Raw genomic sequence first — 16804 nt, forward strand, 5'->3', positions numbered from 1 at the left:
GATGGCTGTGTGTCACTTATAGCCAACATACTGATGCCACATAGCAGAAACTTCTGGGTGCAGGCACCTCCAGTGCTGGGAAGCAACCATGTTTTCCATGTCTGAGTCAACAGTCCAGATACGCTGTGAAGATTAATAATGTGATTTCTTTCTATTATAAAGCAATATTTATATAAGGAAACACAATAAATGTATTAACAGCAGGAAATCCCATTTGTGCGGGGACAAGTCCAGATGTTGTTCACAAAGTGCAAACTCTAAACTGCAAAGTGCAGTGGGTACCGCCGAAATTGAACTAAATTAAGTTAATGGAGGCATTTCCTATTCTGCCATTTCGGAAACAACAAAGCATCTGTTAATAAGGAAAAACTAGAGAAATGACCAGCCTACTGAGTAGCCCACCAAATAAACACTTTACACTCTCTGCTCAGGAATTTCCTTCAGATCCTTTATAAAGCAGGCATTAGAAATTTCCATATCTGCAGGTTCATATTTTCAAGAGCACGTGAGTTATGTGAGAACACAAGAAGTGAAGTATGCCTTCTCCTGCCATAAATAATCTGATAAATACTTGTGAGTCCATTCTCAGCTATTGTGCTCAGTATTTTTGGCAAATCACTAGTATGTTGGGTTTTTTTGCTTTTGCCATATTGATTCTCACAGGGGTACTGCTCACATTTCCTCCCAGTGCCTTTACATGCAGACAACAGCCACAGTATACAACCATGCTTGCTCTCCAGCAGTGTAGGCACATGTAACTCCAAGGCTAAGATTTCACAAGAAGAAAATAGGCATAAAAAAACTTGGACTGCCAGGCCAGCATACACAGATTATTACTGTGTTCTACACTGGATACCACTGCATTCAGAAAAAAAAACATCCTGGCAGAGGACAGCTGCTTCATGTCCCGAAACACCTTGATTTCCTTCCCTCACCCTACTACCACTCATATTTTGAAGGACTGGAGCTAAATCTGTTTACAGATACAGATACACAGTACAGATATCCCCCAAGAAAAATTCCAGGTGTTCAGCACAGAGATGCAAGGAACATGGTTTTGTTGGTAATAACAGTGTTCGGATTTGGAAATTCACCTCTACTTGTGCAAAGATTGGTGGCCCAGGGGGCTTGCACTCATTTTCTCTGCTGAAGATTGGTTTTCAGCTCCGTCCTGCACCTCCCCAAAGTCTGTCTGGACAAAATATAGGAATCTCCATTTTGTGGGAAATTCTGCCATTGAGTTCCAACCACAGCAAGAAATGCACTTTTGCAGTTTCTAACACTTTTTACAGGAGGGATAATAGAAACATTTCTGTCTGAAACCAAGCAGATCAGCTGACTGCACCAGTCCTTCCAAAGAGCCTCAAGGCTCAGTGCCCACCCAGGGTTCCCATGCAGAGTCACCTTCAGCGAGTACGTCAGCCACCACTGCCTCAATGGGTCTCTCACCAGCAGCATCCCAGCTGCTGCATACACCAGTGCTCTCTTGCATTCTCTCCACTGCACATTGCAGCTTTTCAGATGTTTGTGTGTTGTTTTCGGGTTTTTTTTTTTTAACTTAGGTTCCTGCGTTTCGTAGAGGGTGCTGGGAACACAGATGGAGGGTGAGTATATCCAGATGCTCATATTGGCTTTTCCCAGTACGGCCTTGGGTTGCTCCTTTGCAGTTGCAGGAGGAAGGGAAACTGAACCCAAATATTCTGTTACTGTCATAAACTCCTCCAATTCTCCCACTTTCAATACTTCTAAAATTAAGGCCATGCACCATTGCCTCACTATATCCCTTTCACTCCACTCTTTATAGATATTCTATATGAGGCTGGTCTACAGTTTCCGTCATCATTAAGGGATTTCATGACAAATAGTCTATAAGCCTGAACCTTTAATCCTTCCTATTCATTCTAGCACAGAGTCCCCAGGGAGCACCTGCAATGTATTCTCACCAACAAGACTGTCTCAGAGTGAATGTCCTTCCCCTAAGATTATTCAGCATCTTCATCACCCATGGCAGTTCTCTGAAAGGAGCTCCCCATAGCTCCTGCACTGAATCTTCACACTGATGCCGTAGTCAGGGGTAACAAATGCCTTGTTGGGTAATACAAAATCCCTGGTTGCAAGGAAGTCAAATAGCAAAACTCCCATTGCCACTGGGACACATTGAGCAGATCATATAGACCAAGGACTACACATGGAAACAGTGTTGTGCATGTCTCTGTAAAAATATTATATCTATCTTGGTTTCATTATTCCTACTATTTCTTGGTCCATAATAAGACCAAACAAATCCTAAATTTCCTCTTTCCTAAAGCTTCTATTAACGAATCTAACCCTACTCCCATTGTACTCCTTAACTGTAAAATAGATTTGGATTTTCAGACTAAGAAAAAAAAATGCAGAAAAAAACCAAAAATCAACCATTGATTTCATAACCTTTTTTTTTTTTTTTTTTTTTTTTTTTTTAAGTGTTAAAATTGTTCTTAGAAAAAACTCCAAATTTATTCAGCTAAGAAATGCAGCGTCAGGGTCCTTAAACAATCTACATGACAATGTGTAATAATTTGACAAAATAATGAAGTAGTTATTATGGAAGAATTGTAATGACTTGGTTAGAGATTGGATTATATTTATTTTTAATGTGTTGTTTCTAAAAGATAGAGTAAGTAATATGTGGATATTTTTCTTTACATTTTTTGGTTATTTTTATTTCTTATAAGGAGGTTTATTGCTGCATTAAAAGCATACAAAACTCCCAGATCTGGCCAAACAGTTAATGTGGCTTTGAATTACATTGGTTACACATGAAGCATAACACCTGGATCCTGCCAGGAGTTTGGCCCTTATTGTTGTCTATGGAGCATATGATAGGTTGGAGAACCCTAAACTGCAGTGTCCCACATTCTGGCAGTGTTCCTGCAACAGCTTTCTGAATGTGGGAATGCATGGGCCAAGCAAGCGAAACGCCTGGCTGTCTCCCTCTCAGCAGGTTTACTGCTGCATTAAAAGCATACAACTCATAGGACATGAATGTTACAGATACAGAAGACTGCTACCTGCAAGGCTTCTTCTTCCTTCCTTGCAAAAAGAAGTCCAAAAATGAACGACAGGAGACTACAGAATTTCACGTGGTCACCAATTGTAGAGGCTTCATTTGTTGAGTGCCTGGTGAAGATCTTGGCACTTGACTCCTATGCAGTCCCAGATAAAAGATCCTGGAAGCCAACCACATCTATATAATGTTTCATATCCTGCAGAATCTTGCCTATTTGGGATGGGAAACCAAGATAAATAATCGCTTCTGACCTCTGTTCCTATAGATTTCACCAGTCCACTACTACAACTGGGTTAATATCCCCTTCATACCTCAAAACCCACTGTTTTAATGAAGCGTGGATTAATATAAGATATACATCAATATCATGCCCATTACCACCCCTAGAAAACACAACTGCAGAAATGACCTGCATGTTTTCTGAGCTGGGGTTGAATGGGTTCAGTGAATCAGAGGCCACTCACTGAGCAGTGTGGGGACACGGCAACTTTAATAACTGCTCTGTAATTAAGAACTTGCACTTACTGTGTGTACAGATGGAAGTGGATATCGGATCATTTGAACAAGTAATTTGGACTCATATGTGAAAAAAAGGGGACAAATGAAGGCTAGGTGACCTTAATATTGATGTTTAATACTGGCTATTCAGTGCTTCATTTTACAGTCTTGATAGTATTTCTTGAAGAATGGTATATTTTTTAACATAGAAGACTACAGGTGGACTCACTTGCTTTTCCACGAGGCCTGGTGAGATTTTTGATTTTTCAAAACTTTATAATACCAATAAATTTTGAAGATAACTAAGAGCAGGGTACTGATACTGAAGTTGGTGATACTTTGTCTTAAGGCGTTTTTTTGTGCCCCAGAGATATACAAAATATGAACAAGCAAATATTTTCATGAGTTGAATTTTTAAAGAAGCAAAAGATTTGGTAAGAACTTCCCAAAATAACTCTTCCCATACATTATACAAAAGGAAAAAAAAAAAAAAACACCTCAAGTTTAGCAAAAATTTCTGGAAACAAGATTGAAAATATTTAGCATCAACAGCATTGCCTGTAATAGCAGTTAAATATAACAGTGTATAAAAACCTAATCATAAAATATTCCTACAAATATAACCTGTGTAAAACATCATCTTGCACAATGCATTACAGTTGAACCATAGAGGAAGTGTCATTTTTAAGCAACATTTAAGCAACAAGAACATTTAGCAGACACAAATGCTAGACTTGTCCAAGGATCACATCTTTAACTATGAATCCAACTTAAATATAATTTTAGCTTAGAAACTGGTTGCAAGATTTACTTGTGAAATGCCAGAAAACTTATCCAATGCATAGTGTTGTAAATTGCTAAGGACTGGCTGCACCTTTCATATAAAACCAGAGATTTAATCCCCTTGGAGTAAAACTTAGTCTTAAAAATGTCATCATGCTTGGTCCTTCCAGCAAGCTTTCTCATTTATTATTATTTCTTGATTCTTATGTACACATGCTCAGCTAGCAACAAAATATTCTTAGTACTATAAACTAGATGAGTATAGAAAGAGGCAGAATCTTCAATTCCCAAGGGTACCAGCTACTTCTATTTTTATTCAAAATCATTTCATGTAGATTTTTTTTTTTTCATTTTGTATTGTTCATTACTGCTTCCCCAGTCAAATTCACTCACTTTAAATCTTCATAATCATTAAACGGTGTGTGCCACTTCAATCCCAAAAAAGAAAAAAAATTTAGTTGTGTAGCAGAGATTAAAGGCTTTTGACATGCTCACTGTTAACAGGAAGTAGCGAAAAATACATTTCTTCATCAAATCATTTTCACAAAGTCTCATATAGTTCATCAGAAATGGCCATTAGTGTTATTTCAAAGACGTTCCTGTGGTTTCTGCTAACTACTTATTACACAACCATCATTTTATAATATAAACCAATGACTTGGTGATAAAGTACACCAGTTGGAAACATAAACAGATGCATTATGGATAACTTAAGTACTGCTTTCTCTTCTACAAAATTCGTTCTATGTCACTTAAAAGGAAAAATCAAAGGAACCTTATGTTTAATAATATTTAGATATTCAAGATATGCCCAAACTAAGCATTTACAATATTCTGTGTTGCAGAATACTGAACTTTGGATTCGAAAATTAAATGAGATGGAAAATGCTTATGATCCCTTGATAAGCATAGCTAGGAATAAATTGGCATGCGGAGGAGAAAGAAAAGCCAAAAACAGCAAGAGTTGTGCTGCGCAGGGCTTTTGTAATGACTTTGCGGCCCTATTTCCCAGACTGTATTTCCAGTTTTTGAAAATCAGACAGGCAAAGAAGTACAGTAAAACCATCTTGAAAAATCAAAATTTTCTGCGAAACTATTTATATGTTTTTATAACTATATTGTGGTAAATGCAAACTTAGTCCTAAAATGTATACGCAAGCATGCAACATTGACTGCAGGATGGCACCATTGTCTCTAGCACTGACTTCAATGAAAATAATACTCCAGTTTTGCAGCAGAGTTTGTGTGTTTATTGGTTGCCTGTTTGCTGAGATGAATGATCTCAAATCCATGTTCTTTCAGTTCAGGTCTTCACTACCATATTTTAAAATAAGAAACTAAAAAAAATTCGTCTTCCACTCATGTAGAAAGAAATGAGTTGATAAATTTAACCAAAGAAAGTGTATTAAAGTGTTAAAATCAATTAACAGAAGTTAAGTTGAAGATTTGGCATGCAGCTATGAAAGACCCATATCGTAAGCAGCAACAGCAGAAGGTGCTGATCCCACCTCAGAACGTTAGGAGTAGTGCCCTCCAAAGGCAAGCCACTCCTTTACCCCAGCACTACAGTCTTCAGAAAAGAAACTCAAAGGTAGAAGGAGCTTCAAATGTTGCCCTATTCGTTCATGTGGTTACAGATTTCCAACTAGCTAGCAGCTACGTGCTAAACTGTTCTCAGATGGGAATTTCAACACACCGGCTCATTTTCTAAAAGGAAAAAACCTAGAAAGCAGCGGAGTAATTTCCAATTCTCCAAGCAATCCTCAGCAGCCGTCTTAGGAATTGTCCTCTTATGAACAGCCCCAAGAACAGCAAAGGTTTCCTTAGGCAAGGTTTTCAACACTGTCTCCTGCATCATCCTTATATCCAAGATGGCCTTTGCTGTCTTGCTGGGTGGACTACAATATGGATTGTTCAGCAAAAGAGTAGGGGTTACAGGTATTACCCTGCACAGCAGCTAGTGACAAGAAGGTTTCCACCGGGGACTGCTGTGGGACATGTCCTATTTAATGCCTTAATTGAGGATACTGTGAGAGAGTAGGAATTCGTCAAGTCCACCGATGGTACCAAACTGGGAGAATCTGCTGACAGCACCCAGATGAGGAGTGCTATCCAGAAGGACCTAAACTGCTTAGTGGGATGGCCCAACCAAACTTGAAAAAATTTGAAGTGCTACACAAAGGACGGAAGAATCTGGAGCTGGAGAATTACTGTATGGGGACCAGCTTCCTTGGAAAGGAGAGAATTGATGGACAAAAAGATGGAAACAAGCCGCCTGGCCACAGGCCCTAGGACCTAGCAAGGTGTACCAGCACTGTTCAGGGCCGTATTAATGTTTGTCAACCAACTGTGGTAGCAGTTACTCCTTTCTACTGAGAATTTCTTGGACCACATCTGGAATATTGTGTTCAGTTTGTGGGAATGCCCACAAACTGTATAGGAAGGATCAATAAAGTAGCCAATAAAGTCCATAGGAATCACTATTAAGAGAGGGAGCAACTACTGTAATAAGAACTTGTACACCCTTGATTGAACAAACAGTACAGTAAGTAATACTTCATAGACTTCTATGATGTCCCAAAGTTGCACAGTTAACACAAACACAAGTGAAGAAAACCCTCTGCTAATCTGGTATCAGTATGTAATGCATCTCATAATAAACCAGGCAAATTTTCTTTCAACATGATTGCAACACATGACAAACTCCACATTGGTATTGCATGGAACCCTGGTGGAGCTTTCAGTCCTTCATAAAGAAACAAGATCGCAATCATGGAATCCAATAATGGTTATTTTTTTTTCTGTGATTTAATTTTTTCATTAATTTTTATTTATTTAATTATTTTTTTGCATCAGACAGGTTTGAGGAAGATTTTTACTTGTGAGAAAATAAAACTCATTTTTGAAGGAAAGTTTTGAAAATATTTCAGGTAGCTCCAGTGGATAAATAAACAATAATAGCAAGACTAGCATCACCAGTTGACTTCAAACATCACATAATTCTATTTCTTCCAATGTGCTCTGGTTGAAAGTGCCAGAGGAAAAATATCAAGGAAACCTGGGGACCCAAGCTGTACTGCCATGCCTCTCTTTCTTCTTATATTATTTTCTTCTTAAATATTTTTTTCTTGTGTAAATTTTAGCTAATATCTTAAACAAAAGGAAAAAGCTAACATGCAATTAGCCATAAATCAAGCATTAGGCAGCCTCTTGCACATCTTAAGACATACCACTGTGAAGGGAAGTGTCTGACTTGATACAGGGTGATGAAGCAGTTAGGAGAGCAAGAAGCTTCAGTGAATACAGAAAATCTGATGCCAAGCACTGACAGAACATGAGAGTGTGCAGCATATAATGTACCTGGTTAATTTTAAAATCAAAGAAAAGAAGAAAAAAATAATAATTTCAAGCTCTTATGATAACTGCTTAATGAAGAGCGACGAGAGTCTACGTGATGGGGTCATGTTGTATCAAGAACAAACAGTGCCCTCTGTGGTTTAACAGAAAATGTGTTGGTTTCTTCTGCATTGTGTTTTTAAACACAGAAGCTGAGAGCACCCAAAATTGCCCTATTTAGTATAATCACTTAGCCTGATGAAAATCTTCAGTCTTTTTACCGTGCTTACCTCAGGAATGCAGATTACAAGTAGCAAACAGAAAGTAATCCACAAATAGCTTTAGAATCCTGTTTGAAAAATTGGCCTGTGAGCTATGTAGGTCTAAAAGCCAAGTGAGTACATTATGATCCAAAAAAGTGAACGATTTTTTTAAATGATTTATGTAAACTAGGAAAGAAAAACTCACTTTAAAACAAACTAGAGTGTGTATTGTTGATACGATCACATTTTAGAATACACTAAGTGTTCCAAATGGCCCTCAGTTCAATTTTGGGAAGTAAACAAAGCTCGGCTTTCAATGAGATTTAGGTTTTAAAACACAAGAAATTAGGTATATGTTAATTCAAACATTCATTAAATCCAGACTGCCATGAGTTATATTCCATGGACTAAAGTGATTGCTAATGCAGATAACAGTCATGCTTATGCAATCTGTTACAGATAATATGTTAAGTGAAATACTTTGCACAAACTTTAAAATAAAGGAACTTTCCAGTTAACAAAAGGGACAAAATTAAGGCACCATTTAAAACACATATTTTGTTCTATATTTGAAATCAGAGAGTACGTCCATGTTTTATACACAGACACAGGCTTGAACACATACACATTATTTTAATAGATGCCAGATGTGAAGTGCATTTGACACCCAGTTTACTTTGGGGGATGCAAATGTTGCATTCACGCAGCGCAAAGCAGAAGCAGCATCCACAAAGGAGCACAGCCCTCCCAGCATGGCGGCACTGTGGCCCCAGCACTGGGGTGGTACAGCTGCTTACAGAGGAGCAGTGCCCATGGGGCCATGGCCTCGGGGCGCCTGGAAGCAGCTAAGGGAGGAGGAAGCAGCTAAGATCAGTTCCTGTCCCATGTGAGCAGATGCTTCTCCAGCAGCTGGGAGGTGGACACAGCCCATGGAACGGCGCTGAAAGGAGCATTTCAGCCACACCTTCAGGAAGGGGGTATCGAGAAACTGAAGGGGTTGCTGCTCCATTCCCACCTCACTTGCTTCTCCCCAGCTCCAGCTGCTCTTGGTCTCTCCCATCCAAAGCTCAGAGAACAGGACAGTGAGACCTCTGTAGGCAGACAGTGGGGTGACTGAGATCCAAAATAGGACCAAACCATGTGGGTGTCTCCAGTGTGTGAGGTGCTATGATTTTTGCTACTATGAATGCCTAGAAAAGTCTTCTTTAAAGGTAGTTTATAGTAACTCATGTTCACACTCCTATGAGGTCCTGACCACGCACTAAGACAGCTGCGGGCACTGCTAAGCTGGAAGACACTGGCTGGCAGTCAAAGTCACCATAGTCCATAATGGAGGTGAGAGCAGGCATAGGAGTGGTCCAGGGGGACTGGGGACACCCACAGCCCCCTGGGGATGCAGGACCTCGTTGCACTGAGTGCCCATCCATGCTCAGTGTCACAGTGACAGAGCAGATGCCCCCTCCAAAATTTTGTTACACAATGTCTAATCTGCTCTTGTGAAGAAACAGGTAAAAACCACAGTTGTATGCAGCTCAGTTTCAGTGGTTCACCACCAGTAACATCACTGTATTATTCTCACAGGCACCAGGACCAGATTTGCCAGAGCAGCTGTAGGAATAGTGAGGCAGGTTTACTATGCAATAAAGCCATTACCATACTTCATTGATGGTTGTTTGTAAAAGACTCTGAAGATGTAAAGGGTAATATAAGCACTGAGTGATATTATTAGTGTTTCAAAAGCTACTTTGGCTTTTAGGCTTGATACATTTGCAGCATGCAAAAAGCCATATACCAATTCTTTGTCCTGCAGTTGGAAAGCCATCAGTGGACAGAGAGTGAAAAATGAGCTCACAATTATCTATCAAAACACATTAATTTAGCACACTCGTATTTATAAAGTATTATAGTGTAAAGTATAAAGTTGTTGCTTGGGTGCATATAGGAAGATGAAGAAATTAAACATTCATTTTCCCATCCTGGGTGTCACTTTTGTTATGATATCTAGGTGTAGAGTGCTTTTCTGGCTGGGCCTCCCTATAAACTCTGCAATGCAGAGCACAGCACAGATGTCTAAATAATCTCCAAAGGCAGTTTCGCTTTGCTGATTACTGTTGATGTCAGTGCACTTATGTGGGACCTCCTGCTCTATTTTCCAAGCACCTCTTTATGCACTAGCATGAAGCTTTGGCACACTGATGGTGTGGCACCTGGAGGCATTGCCTAGTTTCCAAGAAATGCAGCCCGACACCCACCCTGACTGTAAGATAGGACACACTAGCAGATGCACCTCTGGCCCTAAGCTGATGGCCAGGGTAGGGGGTGAGAAGCCACAGGAGTCAGAAGAGAGCACGAGAGGGCTCCAGCAGGACGGTGGTGGGAAATAGGATGCACTTACCCATCCCATAGCACAACCTCAGACAAATAGTGCTTTTGGCAGAGACAAAGTGCTCTAGCAAAATGCTTACTTTGCCTAAGATGGCCTGTAAAGACCAGGAAGAATATTTTTAAATGACTGGTAGATCACTGCTTGTAGTTTAGTAACAAGGTGCTGGTTCTGGGCAACCTGATCAAGTGTCTGGTTTAGTTGTTAGTAATGCTGCCCATAGCAGGGGGGTTGGATCTAGATGATTTTTGAGGTCCTATTCAATCCAAGCCATTCTATGATTCTATGATTCTGCAGTCAAGTAGTTTCAGCATCTCCCAATGGTCAACAGGTAATGACAATATTCATAAGAAAAAAAATCATAATCATCATTAAATAAAGCAGTAGAAATAGAAGTGGGCAAGTGGACACCGAATCAAAACAAAAAACATTAACAAATGTATAATTTTTAAAATATATATTGAAAAAACACTTTGAACTGTTGTCACAGGGTCTCGTGGGAGCTGTGGGCAAATTGCTTCCTGTCCTCACTTTCATTTGTGGCTGCATTTCTTGGCAAGACCTCATCTCCTGGGGTGCCAAAACGACTCCCAGGATGCACTGCACTGAGAATTTGTTTCTGTGAAAGATACAGGGGAGGAAAGCAAGGCTGACTAGCAGAAAGCCAAAAGATTCTTAAATTACTGTTTCTTCTTTATGAAGTGATCAAAGGAGAAACAAAAAAAAAGTCACAAAACTTCTCAGGTATAGAAATATATAATCAACGTATTTTGAATGACTTGGATGACATTTGAACACCCTATAGCAAATGGAAGAAAGGAGACACCATTAACAAATCTATTATTTATAGGATTAGATTATATGTTGTTGAAGCCTCAGGCATCCTAGTGGAAAACCATCCCTTGGTTCTCTTTAAGCCTGAGGCTCCCATTTTTCTCTCATTAATATCTAAATAGATGTCCCTACCAGCCAATTCCTCCACTCTCACACACATGCTCAGAGTGTAGCAGGTGGCACAGCTGGCTTCTCAGAGATGCCAAAGCTGTCAAATGGTAAATTCAGGTGCTCTTTAGCTCACTCTCTTATATAGAAGCATATGCCCATCTACAGGTGAGGAGAGTCACTTCATGTATAAGAAAAAAAATCAAGTCAGAGCACATGGAAAGACCTGTTAATTCATCTGCTCCATCTTGGTGACAGCATAGGATGCTTCTACAATACAGCTTCTTCTGGCTGTTGATGTTTGGCTGAAAATTATTACTTCTTGCTGCATTCCTGTATAGATTATGAACTATCATGCACAAGTACTGCATTGAATTTTCTTGAAGATTGCAAAAGACTTAAGCTAGAAAGTCACCTGCAGCAAGAAAGGTAGAAAGCAGTTCTTCAGAGCAGCACTCAGCTGCCTTCATCACCAAACCTTCCTTCCTCTTCCTGCAGTCAGCTGTAGCCTTTATCCTATAGGTACTAATTTATGCAGCCAGAAGTTGGTGCCCTACAGCCCAGATCCACCTTCCTTGAAAAACCCCAGTCCATATCATAGAATCATAGAATCATAGAATCACTAAGGTTGGAAAAGACCTAAAAGATCATCCAGTCCAACCGTTCACCTATTCCCAATAGCTCCTACTAAACCATGTCCCTCAACGCAACGTCCAGTCTTTCCTTGAACACCCCCAGGCTCGGTGATTCCACCACCTCCCTGGGCATCCATTCCAGTGCCTGACCACCCTTTCTGAAAAGTAATACTTCCTCATGTTCAGCCTGAATCTCCCCTGCCGTAGCTTGAAACCATTCCCCCTGGTCCTATCACTAATGACACGAGAGAAGAGGCCGACCCCCAGCTCACTACAACCTCCCTTCAGGAAGTTATAGAGAGCAATGAGGTCTCCCCTGAGCCTCCTCTTCTCCAGGCTGGGTCTCAACATATCGTATCATCATATACAGGGTCTCAACATACTGTGCTCTGAATGCTGTATAGGTCCAAGGGAAACAATAAATATCTACAGGTTGACCTCTTTTTTATAGATTCAAGGGAAGTAAATTATTCCTAGTACATCCAAGTTTTTGCGTGACTGATTTTTCACCATTAGGTGCAGTTCTTTCTTCTTGGGTGAGAAATTAGGACAGGGAGAAGGCAGACGGATTTACTCCTAACCTGGAGTTTTAAGTGAGAGTAAAAGATAAGTAACATGATATCAATAGCCTCATTGGTTACCATCTAGGAATGGTAACCAGTGACTTCAGTGCCAGCACTCTGCCTCTTGATGTGAAGGTATAACAAAAGAGAGGAAGAATCAGATGTACCCATTCCACCGTGATTGCACTAAATGCAATCCAGCAGGCACTGTACTGGCACACACACTTTACAGAAATTTTTTTCTTGATGGCAGAGGATGAGCAAAATGTGGAAAGCACAGGCCCATTATGAAGCTTCACAGCATACTCTGGTAGTCATCAGCACTCAGTATAACCTCATTTGACCCAGCACTTTCCATCCAGTCTCTTTTTAGCTCAAAACAGGTATATTCTTTACTTATTCATTTTCCTTCACTTTTTATCTCTAAATTCTTCCCTGTCAGTTCTAGCCTCCCATACAGCACTATAAACCCAAATATTCTTCCACTAGATTTATACATTTATTTCGCTGTTGGGGATTGTTATGGTATTCTGCTTTGATCTTTGCAATAAAATAACACATAAAATTTCACTGCAATAATTATTTGAATGAGGCCACACCTTCTCAAAAGAAAAACAAACTCATTTTAAAGTGGTCACTTATGGAAAAGTCCTATAAGTGTGTTGTGTGGCTGAAATGATTAACAACCCTCAAAATATTTGATCTCAATAGTCTCAATCTTCAGACTACAGCTCCAAGGTCTCCGAGCGTGTTACATTTTGTGTGAGCCATTCCTAACTACTGCTCAACCTCTTAGCATTCATTGACTGCAGAGCCTCTGCGCAACATAACCACCAATGTTACGTGGTAAAAGTAGCTTAAAGCTTTACCTCCCCTTAAATTCTAACTTGTCCTTTGATTAAAATAGTCAGCTTGATCCCTCTGACTATTTCACCAGAGGGTATGTTTTCTAATCTTTCTCTCATTCTGATCTTCCTCTAACGACCTATAATGTGTTTTGTACGCTGAAAAATCTGATTAGTTTATTTAGTAGAATACCTTGTCTGATGACACCCTTTGGAGAGCTCCTTCTGACAAGTCAGAGCTACTTATCTCCTAAGGAAGACTCATTTTCTGTGGGTTTTGTTTTTTTTTTTTGAGTTGTTTGTTTTTTGTTGTTTTTTTTTTCTTCTAGAAATGTGGTGTTGCCCTTAGCATTACGTTGAGTCAGAAGACCCATCATCAGTAACCACCTATACTTACTCCTGACTGTCTGCCAGTTGCAAACCTCTTCAGCAAAGATTTCTTTTCAGATCTTATGTTAGAAAAACTCAAAAGAAAATAATAATAATAATAATAATAATAATAATAAGAAGAAGAAGAAGAAGAAGAAGAAGAAAGATCTATAAGATGACCATAAAAATAGAGATTTTCAGCAATGATTATCTGTTTATTATGACATTATGGTACCTAATCCAGATAGGGAGGAGAACACCCTGTTCTTGATTAAAATGCTGCATGGTATTAAATCAAACATTTTACAAGTTTTGTTTTTCAACCAACTTGGAAGGCTATTTAAAAGAAAAAAAAAATCTGCTTAGTTTCTTTTTTTTTTCCCTTAAAAAGCTATGTTTTGTAGATTAGTTACATTAATTTACTTCATTCTTTATTAATTGAGCCTTTCATCAACAATTCCATTTTTTTCAAAATAGTGTAGATGTACCTGGCTTTAAATTACCTAGGTTGCAATATTACTCCTTTTAATATAGTGTAACCTTGATTTTCAATCTGTCCTCTAAAACTTTGCACTGCTCCAGGACTTACTGAAAAATACCATTAGTCATCTAAAGAGCTCTTTGGTCAGCTCTTATGAACTTCTCAGATGCAAACAATCTAGATTTCAGACTGCCTGATTTTCAGTTGTCTAGTTTCAGTGGCTGCTGTTTAACAGCCTCTGGGTGACTGCTGGGCTAAGGAGTATTTCAGTATCAGGATCAGCATGTAATGTGACTAATTCTTGTGACTTTTTTTCAAAATACATAACAGAAGTACTTACTTAACACTTTTGTTACTTCTCCATTATAACTAACACTTCTTCCATTTCTTTTCTCAGTGGCCAATATACTTTTTGTTCCTAGCTTCCAAACTTCATTCTCATTGCCTTTGGTAGTTTCAGACATTGATTTTTTGTTTCTATTATCAAGCTTTTGGATTTCTTATTTCTTACTTGAAATCAAACTTATTATTTTAAAGCAGTATATGTGTTTTAGAGTTTTTTTCTGCCTAAATGGAATAATCTAGTTATAACACATGGCATGTATTTCCATAATTATTTATTTTCTGTTCACTAAGATTAAGGTTGATGTACCACACAGTTAAACAAGATGCTAAATCTTTTAAAATCCAGTACGTCTTGAAATGTCTGCAGTATTTTAATGTTGACAGAATGACGCAGCCATCTTGTCAATCAAACTGAATGTTCAAGCAATTTATAGCTTTTTTTGTTGTTCCAACACATATTATCAGCATGCATTACAGGAACACACTATTGTGATTTTGTGATTTCATTTCAAAACTCATGTTTTCTCTCAGAATGCTGTTTAATACCATTTTCATAACATCATGTTAACGGCCCCAGAAACACAGGGCTGTAGGAAGCATACCCAAACTCTTCCCTATGCGCAACCACATCACATAATACCTTGTCAGGCTTAGATTTTTTACTTCTGTTGCTGTCAGACATTTTTTACAACAGTCAAATGCTATGAATGGATTTTCTTTAAGTCCTCTCCAGGCTTCAGCATCCCTTTTCTGATGTCGATCATCAGAGCTCGTCAGCACTACTCTTCTAAATACAAACGTACAATGGTAAGCAGCACAAAGAAACTCTTTTCTCAAAGTTTATACAGATGCTTAGACACATCACCAATCCATCCACCCACCCATCCATCCATCCATCCATCCATCCATCCATCCATCCATCCATCCATCCATCCATCCATCCCTTCTCTGCTTTCAGAAACACCAAGATCAGCTCCAAACAACAGTGATCAGCAAGGAGCTCCCATCTGTTGGGACAGTACTCTATTAGATGTCAGCATCTGGCTGAGGGATATTTCATGTTGTACAACCAAGGCATCCATGCACTGGAGAAACTGCCAACTGCTGGAGCCAAAGGGGCTGGGTCGTCATGATCTGCTTCCTGCTTTATTTTCTCCACTTCACTTTGACTCCCCCAAAAGCAGACTGCAAACTTGAGAGGAGAAAGAGGAAGGGAGAGGATGCCCAGTGACTCAGAGAGAGATAATGACCCATTTTACATAGCCTACTGTTCCCTTTCCCTTCTTGACTCTTCCTAAATAGGTTGCGTTCAGAGACTTTTGCATTCCAGGCATGTGAGTCCCATGGGCAGCATCCAGTGATGCAGTGCAAGGCAGACAGATTTACTGTCAGGTTCAGAGCATTGCTCCATGGACAACTAAATACTTATTCTTCTCATATCTCTTTTTGCCTTGGTTAATTTTAGCTTAATATCTTGATTGGACTGAAAACGAGCATGCATTTGTTCCCACTTCTGCCATGGTAATCAGGTAGATCAGCTGCCCTGCTCCTTGCAAGGAGAGATGTCCCAAACCTGGAGCCATCCCTTACCCCAGTCCCTCTGTGTCCCAATTTACCACACCACCCACAGGCTGGGGGCAGCTTCCACAGGAATAAACTGACTGACATCACCCTAGCATCCCAATCCCAAGCTGGGATGCCTTAGTAGCATTTCCTACCTGATCTGCTTGGCTGCTTTGTTTTCACATCCAGTTAGCTGAATGACTTCCCAGTTTTGAAAAATGTGGCTAATAATGGGAAAAAAGATGTTTTCTGTACACGGGCATGACCCCAAATGTCACATTCTACGCAGGTGACTCTTTTCTCATTGAACTTTAAAAGCTTGCTGACATGCTTCTGAAAACTGCTCCGAGAAAAGAATTTTTAACAGACAGCATTCATTCCGCCCAGCTCCATGCTGCATATTCATACTGGCACACGGTGCTCTGCGCCATTCCTCAACTACACTTTCAGGCACAAACAAGAGGGGTTACTAAGAAATGCTCTTTCACTTAATCTCAGAGACTTAAGGGTTCCTGTCAGGGAACACAGCTAACAATATCATGAAGTCATTTTAAAGGGATAAATAGATAAATAAATAACGCACATATCCCAGGGATGATTTTCACTTTGGCTACAATTTTAATCAGGATAATAACACCCAAGAGCAGCATGGCAGTGCTTTTCCTTTCATTTTGTGCCATGTTCAAGTGATGTTGTTTCACAGCTTTAATAGTCCTGTCAGCATTCATCAGCAAATCAAGACAGCCTCC

Source organism: Lagopus muta, chromosome 3 (genome assembly GCF_023343835.1).
Source record: "Lagopus muta isolate bLagMut1 chromosome 3, bLagMut1 primary, whole genome shotgun sequence".
Classification (NCBI taxonomy): domain Eukaryota; kingdom Metazoa; phylum Chordata; class Aves; order Galliformes; family Phasianidae; genus Lagopus; species Lagopus muta.